Consider the following 15,070-nt stretch of genomic DNA (forward strand, 5'->3'; position numbering starts at 1 on the left):
CCCAATCTTTGACTTTGGCTTCTTCTCTCCACCTGTCATCAAACAGCCTATGACCCCAAGGGACCTATGAGTTGTACTCTTAGAATATTATAATATGCCTTTCAAAAAAATGTGTTATGGTGTCCAAATGAAAGGACAACATGGACAAAACTAAGAGGTTTCATAACAAATTATTCACATGAATGAAGAATAATTTATCAGCTTTCTGTCTGATAATTTTCCCCTTCAAAACATCTCTCTAGATATGACAAGCTTATAGTAAAAAAAAAATATAGACTATTAGAGAAGGTTATTGAGAAAACAAAGGGCTTCTTTCCATGCAAGGTATCATTTAGAAAATATGTCTCCAGCAATTCTCAGTACGTTTTCGATCAATATTTCCAAATGCTGGGTTTAATAAAGGACACCAAAGAGATATCTATTTTGCATAGGTAAAACACTTCTTGTGCACATTTCCGCTAAGATTCTGGAGCTCTCGGATTATGTTTTGTAAATAAGTCAGTTTCCTAGCCAGAGATTAAGGTAAATTCTGCTAAGGACTAAAAGTTGACTTACAGCATTAAGAAGGATTAATGTTTAGCTGTGCCGAAGCTGAAGCACTAGGTTAGCATGTTTACGCAGCGCTGTAGATCACAATTAATCCAAAATTAGTATAAAAGATCAACAGCAACTGCTCTTGCATGCCAGCTTGGCTTAGTCCTAAAATCAAGACTTACTTCGGGGGCAATCTGTGTGCAAAGTTGCTGTATGCCTGTCCTAATAGGTTTAAAGCCATGCGTTTTAAAAATTGAGCTTCCATGCCATGAAGAAATAAGAATGGAAGCCATCACACTAGATAGTGTCCTTGCTTTACCACTTGCACTGCACACACACACATTAGCAAGAGAAATGCCTGGTCACAATCGAGGCAACAAAACAAACACAATGTCGTGTGTGTATGTGCCTGTGTGTGTGTGCATGCATGCATGTGGGTAGTTTAACAGCTTTTGTTCATTTTTCTTTCATTTCTTATATACATGCTTACTCAGAACAATATCCTACTAATTTCAGGGCTTTTTACACTCAAGTAATGATGCAAGGGGCTGGAACACTTTCCTAACAGTTCTAATAGACTTATACATATTAATAACATATATTAATAGATTATTATTATTGTGGTGCTGGTTGCTATTGTTATTATTATTATTAATTTGTTACCCACCTTTCACCATATGGTCCCAGGGCAGGCTGAATCTAAAAAAGATAATACAATGCAGTAAAACAAATGGAACAACCCCACCCACAAATATTGTTTTCAAAATTCCTATTTTCAAAATACTAGCACAATCCAACAGGCAATTGTCAATGAGCTCAAAGTTCACTTACATTTTCAGAAATTGTGTAGGTGCTGTCCAAGCGTGTGAGCCATATTCAGTGGGAACTGTGCATAATAAATTATTGGGTGACTGTGAGCACTCCTTCCTCCACCAGTCTCCTTAGTAGAAGACTTCCCCCCATGAGCCCCACAGCCTGCAAGGGACTACTAACATGGAAATCAAGCAGGCTGGTGGAAGCGGGATGGAGTCATATGTCCTTTCTCCACCATGGAATTCATGGTCACCTACGGCTACCAAGAGAGTAACATATATTGGTAACATATGGAAAATTACTGGAGGAAACATCAGACAGTTAGATCACGTCCACCTCATACTTTAAAGCACTCATACCATTTTGACAGTCATGACTTCCCTCAAAGAAACCTGTGAACTGTAGTTTAAGTGTGTTGCAAATTATAGTTGTATGAGGGGTCTCCTAAAACCTTTCCGTACCCTTAAGGAACTTCAGTTCTCACGATCTTTGGAGGAAACCATGACTGTTAAAATGGTATGAGTTCTTTAAATGTATTCCTAAATGTATGCCCATTAGGACAGCTGCCCGCAGATAGTGGGCACGATGTTGTACAAGTATATAAAATAAGGTGTGGCTTCTGTGTTAGTAAATGGGGGCATATTCGTTTGTTTTGTTGTTGTTTTTGTTACGTATTTTGTGTTTTCATCTTGCATTTTTATGCTGTGAACCACCCATAGATCTACAAATGAAGGGTGGTATACAAATTTAATTATTTATTTAATTAATTAATTAATAATAATACATAGTCTCTTCCCCCGGGGCTCAGAGTTATTTGTCTCTTTACACTGGAAGTCTGTACCTTCTCAGCTGCCATCCATATAGTTGCTTATGAGGGGCTGCCTAGAAATCTTCTTCCACAGAAAATCTCCTTGCATGCCTCTTTGGTCTTATTACCTCAGCCAAGTAAACACACACTGCCCTCTTTCAGAAGGCCACAACTTAACCCACTTGGTTGCCTAGGTTACCAGCTGGCCACCACCTGTTGTGCCCTTTAATGTGACATTGCCCATTACACAACCTTTCCACAGAATTTGAAATGCTGGCGTGCCTTCCCACACCTGCCCATGGACATCGAGGGAAGGTGATAGGCCTCATAAAACCTCGAGTATATTTAAATGAGTTAAGGTAATTATTCATCGGTAATTATATTTTCAGTCCTCAGACAGTCCGTGAATTTTGATGTCACTTCCCTTTCATGAAAGCATGAGAACGCAAGTGTTCTGGATATCAGGCCTCACTCCCTTGTTGCAACAGGGTGCACTGTGTCAGTTACTCAGAATTAACACAGAATACTGTCAGAAGGGACAGGCAGAAGATGTGATTAAAGGGTGTACAGTGGTACCTCAGGTTACATAGCTTCAGGTTACATATGCTTCAGGTTACAGACTCCGCTAATCCAGAAATAGTGCTTCAGATTAAGATCTTTGCTTCAGGATGAGAACAGAAATCGTGCTCCGGTGGCGCGACAGCAGCAGGAGGTCCCATTAGCTAAAGTGGTGCTTCGGGTTAAGAACAGTTTCAGGTTAAGAACAGACCTCCAGAACGAATTAAGTACTTACCCGAGGTACCACTGTATTTGACAGGTACAAATCTTGAGAACTTGTGCCCTAAACATGGAGGGTTTTCCCACCACCATGGCACCACGAGGTGCAGGGTATGATTGTATTTTTTAATGCTGGCAACAGTGTGGATAAGAGGGTGTAATCATGTAGATCCATACTTTGGAGGCAGGCATTTGTAGCAGCACAATGCTCACATTCACATCATATATTTAAAGTGCTATGAGACCACTTTAAACAGTCACGGGTTTCCCCCAAAGATTTCTGGGAGCTGCAGTTTGTTATGGGTGCTGAAAGCTGTTAGGAGTATCCCATTCCTCACACAGAGGTACAATTCTCAGAAAGGTTTTCCTCCTCAATCTCTCTTGACAGGGATCTGCGAGGGGGAATGGAATCTCCTTACAGCTCTCAGAAGCTTTAACAAACCACAGCGCCCAGAATTCTTCAGGGAAAATGATGGGTGTTTAAAGTGGTATCATAGTGCTTTAAACGTATGATGTGAGTTTGGCCAAGGTGCTTAGATTCATGGTTTTTACACTACATTTAATAGGGGAAAGTGTGAGATGACGTTCAAGCATGGATACTGGAGGACTGTGTTTAAAAACCATGGGGACCCTTTGCACTACTGCATCCTTAAGCAAAGAGAGAGTCAGCGAGCTGCTCGTCAGCAAAAGCTGTACTGTATTCCCATCAGCAGGCTAAGCATGTCTCTCTAACAGTTGGTGAATAGTAGTTCCATCAGCAGTTCAGCCAGCAGGAGTCTCAAAGTAAAAAGAAAAGCACAGCTTTCCTTTTCCACTAGCCTCTGTCAGCATCTGCTTCTTGTATCCCAAGACCGGCATACAAATCCTTGAAGGAAGATGGATTAACTAGGTACTTGCCAAAAGGAAGACCTATAGTTCCATCAGCAAACTCAGATTTTAGTATATTTGGTTAAGGCCGTCTCATATCCTTCAGTATCTTTGTCCTCAATAGTGCAATGCCATTTCTGACATATGAAATGGCTTCCAGGACCACACTGAATGTTTTATTTTAATTGGACTTGTGCAAATAAACTCTTCTTACATTTCAATATTATGCTTCATTTTCCCTCAAAAAAAACCTGACTTTTTTCAGTTGGTGTTTAGTGTCCCCTTTGAAACATTAATTCATTTTTGTCAGTTACGCTCAGTGCTGGAGCAACTTGCTTTGCATTTAATCTGCAGATAGCGCTGGAAAAGATATTCTGCCTGCAACTCTAGAGAGCCTGTTATTATAGACAATATTGAACTAGATGGTCCAGTGGTCTAATTCAGCATATGACAGCTTCCTAGATTCCTAAACTGCCTCAGAGTGCTCATCAGGAAAGCCTACCTTGACATCCCTCCCCAGCCCTTTGGATGGTGTTGCTTGTTGTGACAACGATGGAAATCAAACAGCCAGTTCAACCAAATTCCACTGCAACATCCCCAGTCCTTTGGCTTCTCTCCCTTGGCTTGGTGCTCCATCCCAGGGTATGCATGGAACAAAATTGCCATAGGTCCACGATTGATGAACATAATTCCTTAAAGCATGAAGCCCTTAGAGATCTAATTTGATTCAATGTATTTCCATTCAAGTGAATCCCAAAGCAGTTTACAAGCAAAGGGCAAGAACAGCAGCAATAGACAGAACAATAGAGCATCACAGCTATAGTACAAGCGATCCCAGTAGGTACACTATATTTATTGTATTATTTTACAGTTTGTAGGAAACTGCTCTGAAATTACTTTGATGCGATAAAGTCTACACACACTTTAGAAACACATTCCTCCACTGTTTGTTTCTGAAAGTGAACTAAGCACTTGTACTGCTGCCTCTGTCTACAAGACACTTAGCTGCTTTTTGGTGCTATGAGTTTTATTATGTGTTGATTAGTGTGTCGTTTTAGTAACCATCTTGTTAGGCTGGCAATTCTTCCGTCAGCATGGTAATTTAGATTGAGCTAATTCCATGCCCTCTGGCAATCTCATCTCAGCAGCTCTGGCCAGACTGTGCAATCATTTGAAGCGGACACTCTGAGCAACATATTTTTAGGTACAGGCTTTTGACTGATTAACATTCGACGGCCTTTGAAATGTGTTTGTGGGAGCGGGGTTATTGGTTTGTTTTGTTTTATTAGGTATTTTGTGTTCTCAACTTGTATTTCTATGTTGCGAACCACACTGAGGTCCACTTCTGAGGGTCTTCTGGTAGTTCCCTCACTGCAGGAAGTTACGTTACAGGGAACCAGGCAGAAGGCCTTCTCAGCAGTGGCACCCTCCCTGTGAAAGACCCTCCCATCAGATGTCAGGGAGATAAAGAATTACACAACGGAAGGGAAGTTTTTAATGTCTGACTTTCCCCCCCTGAAAGCATGCCTGGGGAAACCCAGCCAGATGGGTGGGGTATAAACAATAAAATTATCATCATCATCATCATTGGATGAAGGGCAGTATACAAATATAATAAATAAATAAATACAGTACATATGAGACTTAAGGAGGATGCTCTGTGCATCCCACCCGCTTTAAATGATCTCTTCCATCAGGTGTGCCCAACCTGTAGCCCTCAACAAGTGGCTAGACTACAGTTCCCATCATGCTTAACCATTGGCCATGATGGTTGGCGCTTTTGGAGGTTGGAGTCCAGCAACAGCTAAGAGCCACTCTTATTTTATACAAATAGGTAGTGAGTCAAGTAGTAGCAAACAAAAGCCTCCTCAGATTCTACCCCAGCCCACAATGGACCTCAACTGAGACATGAAGCAAGGCTTAGTAGGCAGAAGAGCATTAATCAAAGCCAGGAATCAAAGGATTCAGCTTCAGAACTTACTTTCTGTTCCAGGGCCTCAGCCAAAACAGCCTAGACCTGGACTTGCCTGGAATGAAGTGGAGTCTTACTAGATGGAAATATTTCTTGAATCTTCTAGTGATCAAGGTGTCTCCCCTGCCAGGTAAGTATTCATTTCCTAAATCTTCTAGTGGTCTAGCAAAAGGACCAAAATATCCAAGCATATCTTGGAAGCTAAAGCAAATATACACAGTTAAATGGGAAGCACTATTAGAACAAGCTATTATCTCCCAGATGACAACTTGAGGTCTGTCACCACAGCATTATCTTTACATTTCAATATAATAAAAAAATGTGGCATTCTGATCTCTCCCCTGCAAGGTTGTGTATAAGCAGAGTTTCAATTAATGCTGGAGGACATGTGATGAAATTGGTGGGCATGCTCTTTCATCCAAGATTTCCAGATGCAAAATTGTCAAAAATAAAATATAACACAGGATGTGTGGGGTGTTTATCATCTCTCAACAACCACAACCAACCCCATAACATCTGGCATTTACCAGTTTCCAGATCACAAAGTATGACTTCTAGGTTAGGTTTGAACTCTAGCACTTCACACCATTTCTTTTTGTAAAACTTATGCTGAAGAGAAGGTCTGTCCCATTGTCCCTTTTTATAAGAGAGACTTCTGTTATGCCACTAAATGACACAATCTCTGACAAACTAAAAACTTAACATATGCCATCATTTATATACAAAACCGGAACAGTAAAGCTAAGCCCTAGAACATGCTAAAGGTGGCTGTAAAATGCCTTTTCCCCAACCCTGTGTAATCAACTATATCTCACCGTTCAAAAAATGTTTGATGGTGGGTTTGCAATGCATAAAAACTAAAGGCAATTAATATACAGCAATATAAATGGTCAAAAATTTAAACAGAAGCGTGCATTAAGATCTGCATTTCAGTAGGAAATAAAAATGTTAAAAGGCTTGGGGGGAAATGTTTTTCAAACAGAGGAGGTGCCAGAGGAAACTCTGGGGAGCCACCACTGAGAAGACCCTCCTGCTTGTCGTCACATGCCTTGCAACAAATGACAGGGACATCTGAAGGAGGTCCTTCAAATATCTGTACCTCCAAGGGTACAGTCAATGTACCCTTGCCTTTGTATGTAAGCATATACGTGGGTTCAGAGTGATTGACTCTGAATGAGGGACTGGGCCGTCAATCTCGCACTTCTTCTTTTTAGAAATAAAGCCCTGACCTATTAGAAATGGAGAAGATAAATGCAATGGAAAGTGACCATATTTCTAAAAAGTGCTTAAGTCTGTAATCTAATGCAAAGTTGCCTAGGAGTAAGTCTTACTACAACTTACTTCAGAGTAGACAAGTGTCATGTGTTGCATTCATCTTTTCTGGAATCTCACATCTTGGTGGGTTTGTAATGAGATATTTAGTCTCTTCCTCATTCCCTACCCCAACAAAACTAAAAAGCAGATTTTTCCAGTTGCGGGTAAATGTTATAACTAGTGCATTAATTCAAGACCTTTTCCCTGATGTCCTTATCAGCTTAAAAAGGAATGAAAGGAAGCAGGTACTAAAACAAGGAGACATTGTGTCTTGAATGAACACTGCTAAGTGGATTTCTTTTTTACACAAAGCAGAAAAACATCTTCTTAGTTGTCATGAGCAGCACATCCAAACCAGCCTTAATTACATACAGGTGATGGGAATTTGTCTAATGTTTTATGGTGAATCGTTGATGAGGCCTGCAGAAGGGAAATTTGTAGAAATAAAATCACCTTGACAGTAAAGCGCTAGGGTCAAAAAGCAAAGTAGAGTCTGTGTTCTCAGCTTTAATAAAAACAGTATGATCTGTCATCAACGCAGCATTTTTACACACTTGGACAATGCACTTTGGGAACTCCTGCTGGGTTTCATTTGATTTTCACTGAGGCCAACAAAGCATTGCTTATTGCTGGTAATTCATTATGACAGCAGAAAAGCTATAAAAATACACATGTGAGTCCCTTGTAAATAAACAGAATGCCCTGTGATATTTTTTCTATAAATACAAAAGATAACATGAACATCAAATCAAGAGAATGTGGCATCCTTTTTGGGGGGGGTGGGATCATAGACTTAAAAAGAAAATATTTCTGTTCACAAAGAAACAAGGGGTTTTGTTTGTTGTACATGAACTTATTTTAATTTTTTTTTACCATTATTATAGAAGAACGTTACAAAAAGAGAGCTGTAGCTAGAATTATTTGAATGTTTAGGAAACCTATATAGAAGAGACATTGACCAAGCCATCCCATATGTCTGCTCAGAAGAAAATGAATTATTCCCCAATAAATGAGTGCAGGACTGCAGCTTGATATCCAAAGATAAAATGTAAGTCAATGATAATCAATATGATGTCCTCCAGATGTTGCTGGATTCGAGCACCCATCAGCCCCAGTCAGCCAAGGATGATGGGAGTTATAATGCATCAGTATCTGGAGGGCATCTCATTGGCTACCTGTGGTGTAACTAATAACTAAAATCATATATTAAGATTGCAATCCTAACACATTTACCAGGGACTTACTTTTAAATAAATAGGGATAGGGTCGTGATGCTCAGGTGGAATCCTAAACATGCTTACTTGGCAGTAAACTCCATTGAACACAGTCAAACTTACTTTAAAGTACACATTGTCAACCTGGCCGGGAAGGGGGCATAACAAGTAGACATGTTCTTAACTTCTGGATATATTAAAGTTAGCCATCTCCCTGATGCAATAAAATCATCAAAGTGATATGCAAGTAAATTCCCATATTTCATTAAGGGTTACTATGAATAAACAAAAAGACAATGTGAGGAGGATTCTAGGGTATGTTAGGCTGTAGTGAGCCCCTATCACCACCACCCCTTTTATTGTTGACCTGACTGACTGCACACACCCCATTTTAATTATCTTTATTGAAGTTTTCAGCAGAAAATTAATTAAACTCAATAAGAACAAACAACAAATAAATACAAACCACAATCCAACCACTCAGTAATCAGTCGGTATCATTGGGTAGATTTGCTTCACAAAATATTCAGCTCAACAGAGGCCATGGAAATTAAAGATCTGACAAAAACTAAAGAGAAATTAAAAGGAGGACATTGTATGTATTTTCAGCAAAAGAGCATAGCAGAAGATCTATTCCGTACCTGTAAGTACAAGGAAATACATTTATAGTCCTGTTTTCTAGCAAAGAGGAGCAGTTCCCTTCACAAACCTGGCAAATTAACTTGGGCATAACCAAGTTGCCTCGTGCCTCAGACATCCATTATTCAGGGGTTTGGGTACATCAGTGCTCCAGGACTGCGTTTTTGTAGGCACATCCTGCACTGGCTGCCCCAGAGGATCAGGATCTTGCTTCTTAGAAGTTACAATATAGAATTAGCTAAATTAGGAGCAACGTCCAACAGGCCCAGCCCTACTATTAGGCAGAAGGAGCAGGTGACTAGGGTACAAGAAGCCGTTCCCTCAGAGTCCCCCTGGCCAAGCCTCCTGAGCTTTCCCCAGCTGTTCCCCTGAGCCTGATGTGTTCATCCAGAGTGCCAAATTCTCTTGTGGACAACCTTATGGGGGCTGTGCATCAGTGGTGGATGAGGCCAGAGACAAAAGTGGGTGGTCATTACAAAGCAACATGCATATCCAAAGTGCCTGTAACTGGTATACATGTATGGTCAATGAAGGTTTCAGATTTTTCATGCCTGATCAAAGGAAAGAAGGAAAACCTCTGCCGTATTTTTTTCTTGTTCAGGATAAAGGACGATCTCACATACAAGACGGCCATGGACAATAAAGGTGAACTCTACCATCAAGGAATAACCCTGGGACCTATAAATCGCTTTTGCTTTGCTTTTTAAGGAAAATGTTCCCTCAATAAATCACCATCCAAATAGGGACAATTGCTTCTCTTTCCATTCTTCAGAAAGGGGGGGGGGATGATCATGCTTTTTAGCTGTCAGAACACACCAGCCAAGTAATTCATAAGGTGTTACATTTACACACATAAAATGAAATGAAAAACAGCTCAGGAGAGCGACCTCTGGCTTTGCCAAAAGCTGCAGCAAGTGTACTGGAGGGCAAGGTAAGCTCCATCTTACTAGCCAAATAAATTCAAAACAGAAGCCAAGAGAATACCAGATTCTGTGGCATGTGAGCATATGTAAGTGGAAACAACACCCACTAAGATCAACAGGAATTATTGCCAGGAGATGTTTTGAAGACACATGCAGCCACCATCTTAAAAGGGCTGGGTCTTGTCGGTGCCTGAATGGGCGACTCTGAAAACTTTGTGCATAGGTTCAATGTGCAGAAAATATGGGGCATAAATGTAATATTTGTAAAAATACTATTTTACACACACACATGGGCACGCGCACACATACACACACACACACAATTACCCACCCCATCCTTGCCCGCCCAATACATGAGCTTATTAGATGCCATTTTAATCGTGCAAAATTGATGACAAGATTCCCCCTCCCACATCACTCTGGCCAGCAGGAGCAGACATGGCTGCAGATGTACAGAGAACCTATGAGAATCAATGGCAGTTACTCCTGTGTAAATGTGTAGAAGACTGAGCCGTCATTGTTTCCAATTTGTGCTGAAAATAAAATATTATATTCTTAAAATATTATAATTTTATAATAATATAATAAAAATGCATATATTTCAATTTCCTTCTCATATTTGGTGTAAACATGGCAATGCTTTCCTTAAAATTTTGAAACAATAAAAAGGCCTTAAAAAGAAAACCATAAGCCTCATTTCTCTCAAGGGAGCTCACCCTTGAGTATAAATATGCCTGCTGTTGCACAGTTAATGGCTCAAAGATGCCCAGCAGATCTCCATATCTGTAAACATATGGTGAATGAGAGTCAAGCATCAAAACATAAGGATTCCGATTTGTAAAAGCCGTATTGGTATTATATCACTTGAGGTACATGTGTGACTTCTTAAGTGGTGTGTGTCAAACAATCCTATGCTGACACACACAGAGGAAGTGGATTTTCCACAGAGGAGACACTCTGCTGCAACTCTTCCAAAGCAGCTATCTTAAAAGTTTACTTTCACATGGGTTTTCACTTTTTGACCTGCTCTTGACCTGGGTAATACTGGCAGACCTGTGAGTTTAAGAAGGCCTGGGATCTATTAAAAGAGTAGTAGCTTGACTTTTACTGAGTAGCATGCTGATGGTTTAAAGTAAATGTTATGGTTTGTCACAGGAACCAATTTGGTTACCGTTTGTTCTTCCTGCCCCTGCCTGCTGATATTTTCTCAAGTGTTTTTCATTCTTTAAATTCTACAAAGAAATCTGCATGCTGTTATTTTAAACTTCTGCATCTCTCCGTTGAGCGGTTCAGTTCTAAACACAAGGCGGTGCACCCAAAGTTTAATCAAAAGTGCTGTTTGGCAGAACTTGAACCCAAAGAGAGCTAACTTTGAGGTCATCTCTTTCCGAACACCCGACAGATCTTGCAAAGGTCTGGCTCAACCTAATTTCTGAAATCCTAAACTGTCTACAAATCATGGGATGCGTCTGCCTGCAAGGCACTCACGCTGACAACGATGGTCAATACAAAATGCTTCATGGAGATTACAAGTAGATTAGATTCATTAGTTCTCCGGTCTCATGCTTCAGGCCTTTTTGTCTTTAGATGTCTTTACAAGTGACACGCAAATACATTTATTTTATTTTTATTGCATCTGTAATACAAATGGAATACATACACCAATCGGAAGCCACAGAAGCCCCATCAGGCATTTGGGTTCCAAAGAACATTCACAAACCGGAACACTCACTTCCGGGTTTGCGGTGTTCGGGAGTCAAAATGTCTGAGTACCAAGGCGTTCGGGATCCAAGGTACGACTGTTTATAGCAGAAATGCCAGGCTGAACCATTTTTAAAGACTGAGCTTTATAGCTTCAATCCTTAGACTACCTGCCCCACTCCTTATGTCATATATGACATCACATCTGACATCATATCTGGCCAAAACTGCCTAATTGGGCCTATCCAACTTAGTTGAGATTCCTGCATTACAGGGGGGTAGACTAAATGACCTTTGGGATTTCTTCCACCTCTACGATTCAATGATCCTATGATCCCTGGACAGTTGTACAAGTGAGTCCTGATGTTGAGAGGAAGCAACTGGGTAATGGTGATAGTAGCAAAGAGGTGAGGCCACTCAGATATGAGGTCTCACTGAGGGCACATTTCCCAAGGGTCCCCAAACCTGAAGCTGGCATTGATCACTTATCTATATAAATTCCTCTGAAAGGGTGTCATATCAAAGAGAGAGCACCTGTCAATAATTTTCTATGGGTGCTCAGAAACTGTGAGGAGAAACCTTTTGTCAAAGATCATATGGACAGAACTCTGTGGTATTCAGGAACTAATCCCATGGTTTCATCATTTGGATCTGTGAAGATAAGAAATCATATGGGAGAGAAAGTATATTTTTGTGTATCTTCATGAGAAACAGCAAACATATCACCATGTTTGTGGTGTCATGTTTACACTACTTGTCTAGCAGATAGAGGCCAGGGCAGGAATCAGTACATAAATTCCAGAAACAGGGCTTCATTCTCAGCATTCCATTAGTCCATGGAACAGAAAATCGTTAAGATTTTAGCAGCTGTTTTTCTGGTTGTAACATAATTCAGGTAATATGGTGCAAGCTTGCATGCGTAGGCATGGAGGAGAAATTTGATTTTGTACATATTTAAATCTGAATTATCAAATTCACACTTTTTTGGGGGGGAAATGCCAACTGAAACACAGCTATTCTTTGAAAGTTGCACTTATATAAACTCTGTGATGCACTTCTCCACCCAAACAATGTTTATAAAAATAAATATATTAGGGGAAAGTGTGCATTAAAATGAAGATATTGGAGAAAAATGACATACAAAAATCCATTAGATATGGGAAAAATTGTTTGCAAAAATATGTACATTAGTCAAAACTACATATAATAATGAGAGAAAATAGTACTAAAATGCTGAAGAATTTTCATGAGGATTAAAAACATTTTTGTTTTATTTTTTTGCAGATTGCTGCAAAATGTGGAGAACTGAATTTAAGACTGGAAAAATCAGAAATTGAGAGAACAAAAACTGGCAGATCCTTCCATTCCTACACATGTGTATTGAGGGGTCTCATAGCTGGTGTAATATACATCTATTTTCAGGATTTTTTTAAATGGTGAGCTTTGATGAATCAGTTATGTTCCCAGTATAAATGATATGAAACAGCAACCCACAATCACTGGAATAGGGTTGCCTGTTCCTCTTGCCATCCTTGTAAGCTTCAGAACCACACCTGCCTGTCAACTGAATATTGGATGAGATGGTACCTTAATCTGATCCTGCATGATGCTGTTGTTGTTTATTAAATCTGTATAGTGCTCTCATCCATAGATCTCAGGGTAGTTCACTGGATAAAAATACAAAATGAAAACATAAAATATATAATAAAACAAGAACAAAAAATCCACAAAAATCAATAGCCACCCTCCCCCCACCTCCCACAAACACATTTAAATGGATGTTATGATGTCATGATATGAGTTGGCTAGGTCTGGTGATCAGGAACTGTGAACATCTGGGTACAAGTACCCAATCTGATATAGATTTTTATTTATGATCAGCAACTCTTCAGAAATAGTACTTGTCTGTAAAACATGGATTTTGTTGTTGTTTTGTTTTTTGTCTAACCATAAATATACATTAATAACTTTTAGTCATTATAATCACTCACAGAGTGTTCATGGTGCATAAGCAAGTGTTTTCCTAGCCTATCATCTTTCTGATAGATTTCAGTCTTATGGATCATTTGTCAAATATACTGACTCACAAAAGCATTCTAAGGGCTGATTCATACAGCCAAGAGGCAATATGGTAATTGTATTAAATCCAGATCATGTGGTGTCTGCTCTGCAGGGGAAACAAGTTGTGTGTGGTCGCACACTGTGTGGTACCTCCAGTTTTCACCAGATGATCAAAAAACCTTGCTTCTCGTCGATGTCATCTGGGGGGAAAGGTGAGGGCCCTACATAGCATTTGGCTACAAATAAATGTGTTCCTGCACACAGCAACTTCTAACATTAAATTGGTTGCCATGTATTTACTTGTTCACGTAAACTAACTCTTCGTTATGAATCCCTAGGCAGAATTTGTACTAGCTAGTATGCCAGTAATACCATAGCTGATATTCTCAAGACCCTGGTCAAAGTAGAATGGAATCCCATTCCAGTTCTTTTCAGGCAGACCTAAAATGCATCCCAGCTATTTTGAATGGATGTGATTTGAAACGAATGTGATTTGAAACTATCCTACTTACCAACACCACCAAGCATTGCCCAAGACCATTTTTAATCATGGCAATGTCACAGCTAACCTGCGTTTTCCTTTTGGTGGCATTTGGGGTGTTGAAAATGCTCTTCTGAAAATGCTGGCATGTTTGCAGTTTTTCAGATCATGGAAACTGGTTAAAATGTGCATTCAACCAGGGTGTCCTCCCATTGGCAGTCTGGACTCTGGACATGCATCTGAGCATCATTAACATCTGGAAAACATACAACAAAAATCAGCATGGTCTGACCTCATTGTGTAAAAATTGCACTTACTGTATTTTCAGGGAATGTAACATCCGTTCCAGTGGTGGCATCAGAGCAGGACATTCAGACAGATGCCCACCAGCCTTCTTAGAATGAGCAATAATGTCCCCAAATGCAGACAAGTTAGTTTAAAACAAGTAACACCCCCCTCCATTTTCTAGAGTCTCATTGAAAATGCTACATTTGCTACTATCTACTGCAGACAGATCAAAATCATTGATTTAGAATACAGAGAAACTCAACTATCTGATGTTTTAGATATGTTTTATTTAATTACAACTGAAATGACTATAATTAAAGAGCCACAAGAAAGGTTAATTGGTACAAATCAGCAGTCATTTTTGTAAATGAAAAATCTAGGAACACAAGGAATGGTTTCTGCGTGTCTTTCAGCCAATGCAAAAAGAAATCAATTTCCTGCTATAATAAATCAGGGGTTATTGCATATAATGCATACTCCTGGGTATTCTTCAGCTTTGTGTTCATCTGTCTCCACTGGCCATGTAGGACCAGACTTTGCCGTTCACATCCTGGCTGACAAACAAATAAGAAATATAATGTAACAACTAAGATGTCTCCTGTTTACTGCGTGCTGAGCTGATTGGGCTTTGGACTGGCTATTTTATTGAGACGTAGGAAGAACTGACTCATCTAAGTA

At 39.8% G+C, this 15,070-nt stretch overlaps 1 long non-coding RNA gene across 3 annotated transcripts; it reads left to right on the forward strand.

Annotated features, from left to right (window-relative positions):
- The first annotated feature begins 2,410 nt into the window (after nucleotides 1-2,410).
- Nucleotides 2,411-9,819, forward strand: LOC308594790. 3 transcript variants are annotated; one of them, XR_014011613.1, is made up of 4 exons: nucleotides 2,411-2,514; nucleotides 4,948-5,003; nucleotides 5,793-5,901; nucleotides 9,540-9,819. It is a non-coding gene; the product is annotated as an uncharacterized lncRNA (long non-coding RNA). The 3 variants fall into 3 exon arrangements; XR_014011614.1 differs by having other exon boundaries at nucleotides 2,422-2,514; nucleotides 4,945-5,003; XR_014011615.1 differs by lacking the exon at nucleotides 9,540-9,819 and adding an exon at nucleotides 7,970-8,047 and having other exon boundaries at nucleotides 2,422-2,514; nucleotides 4,945-5,003.
- Nucleotides 9,820-15,070: the final 5,251 nt, after the last annotated feature.

Source organism: Podarcis bocagei, assembly GCF_964188305.1.
Source record: "Podarcis bocagei genome assembly, chromosome: 9".
NCBI lineage: Eukaryota > Metazoa > Chordata > Lepidosauria > Squamata > Lacertidae > Podarcis > Podarcis bocagei.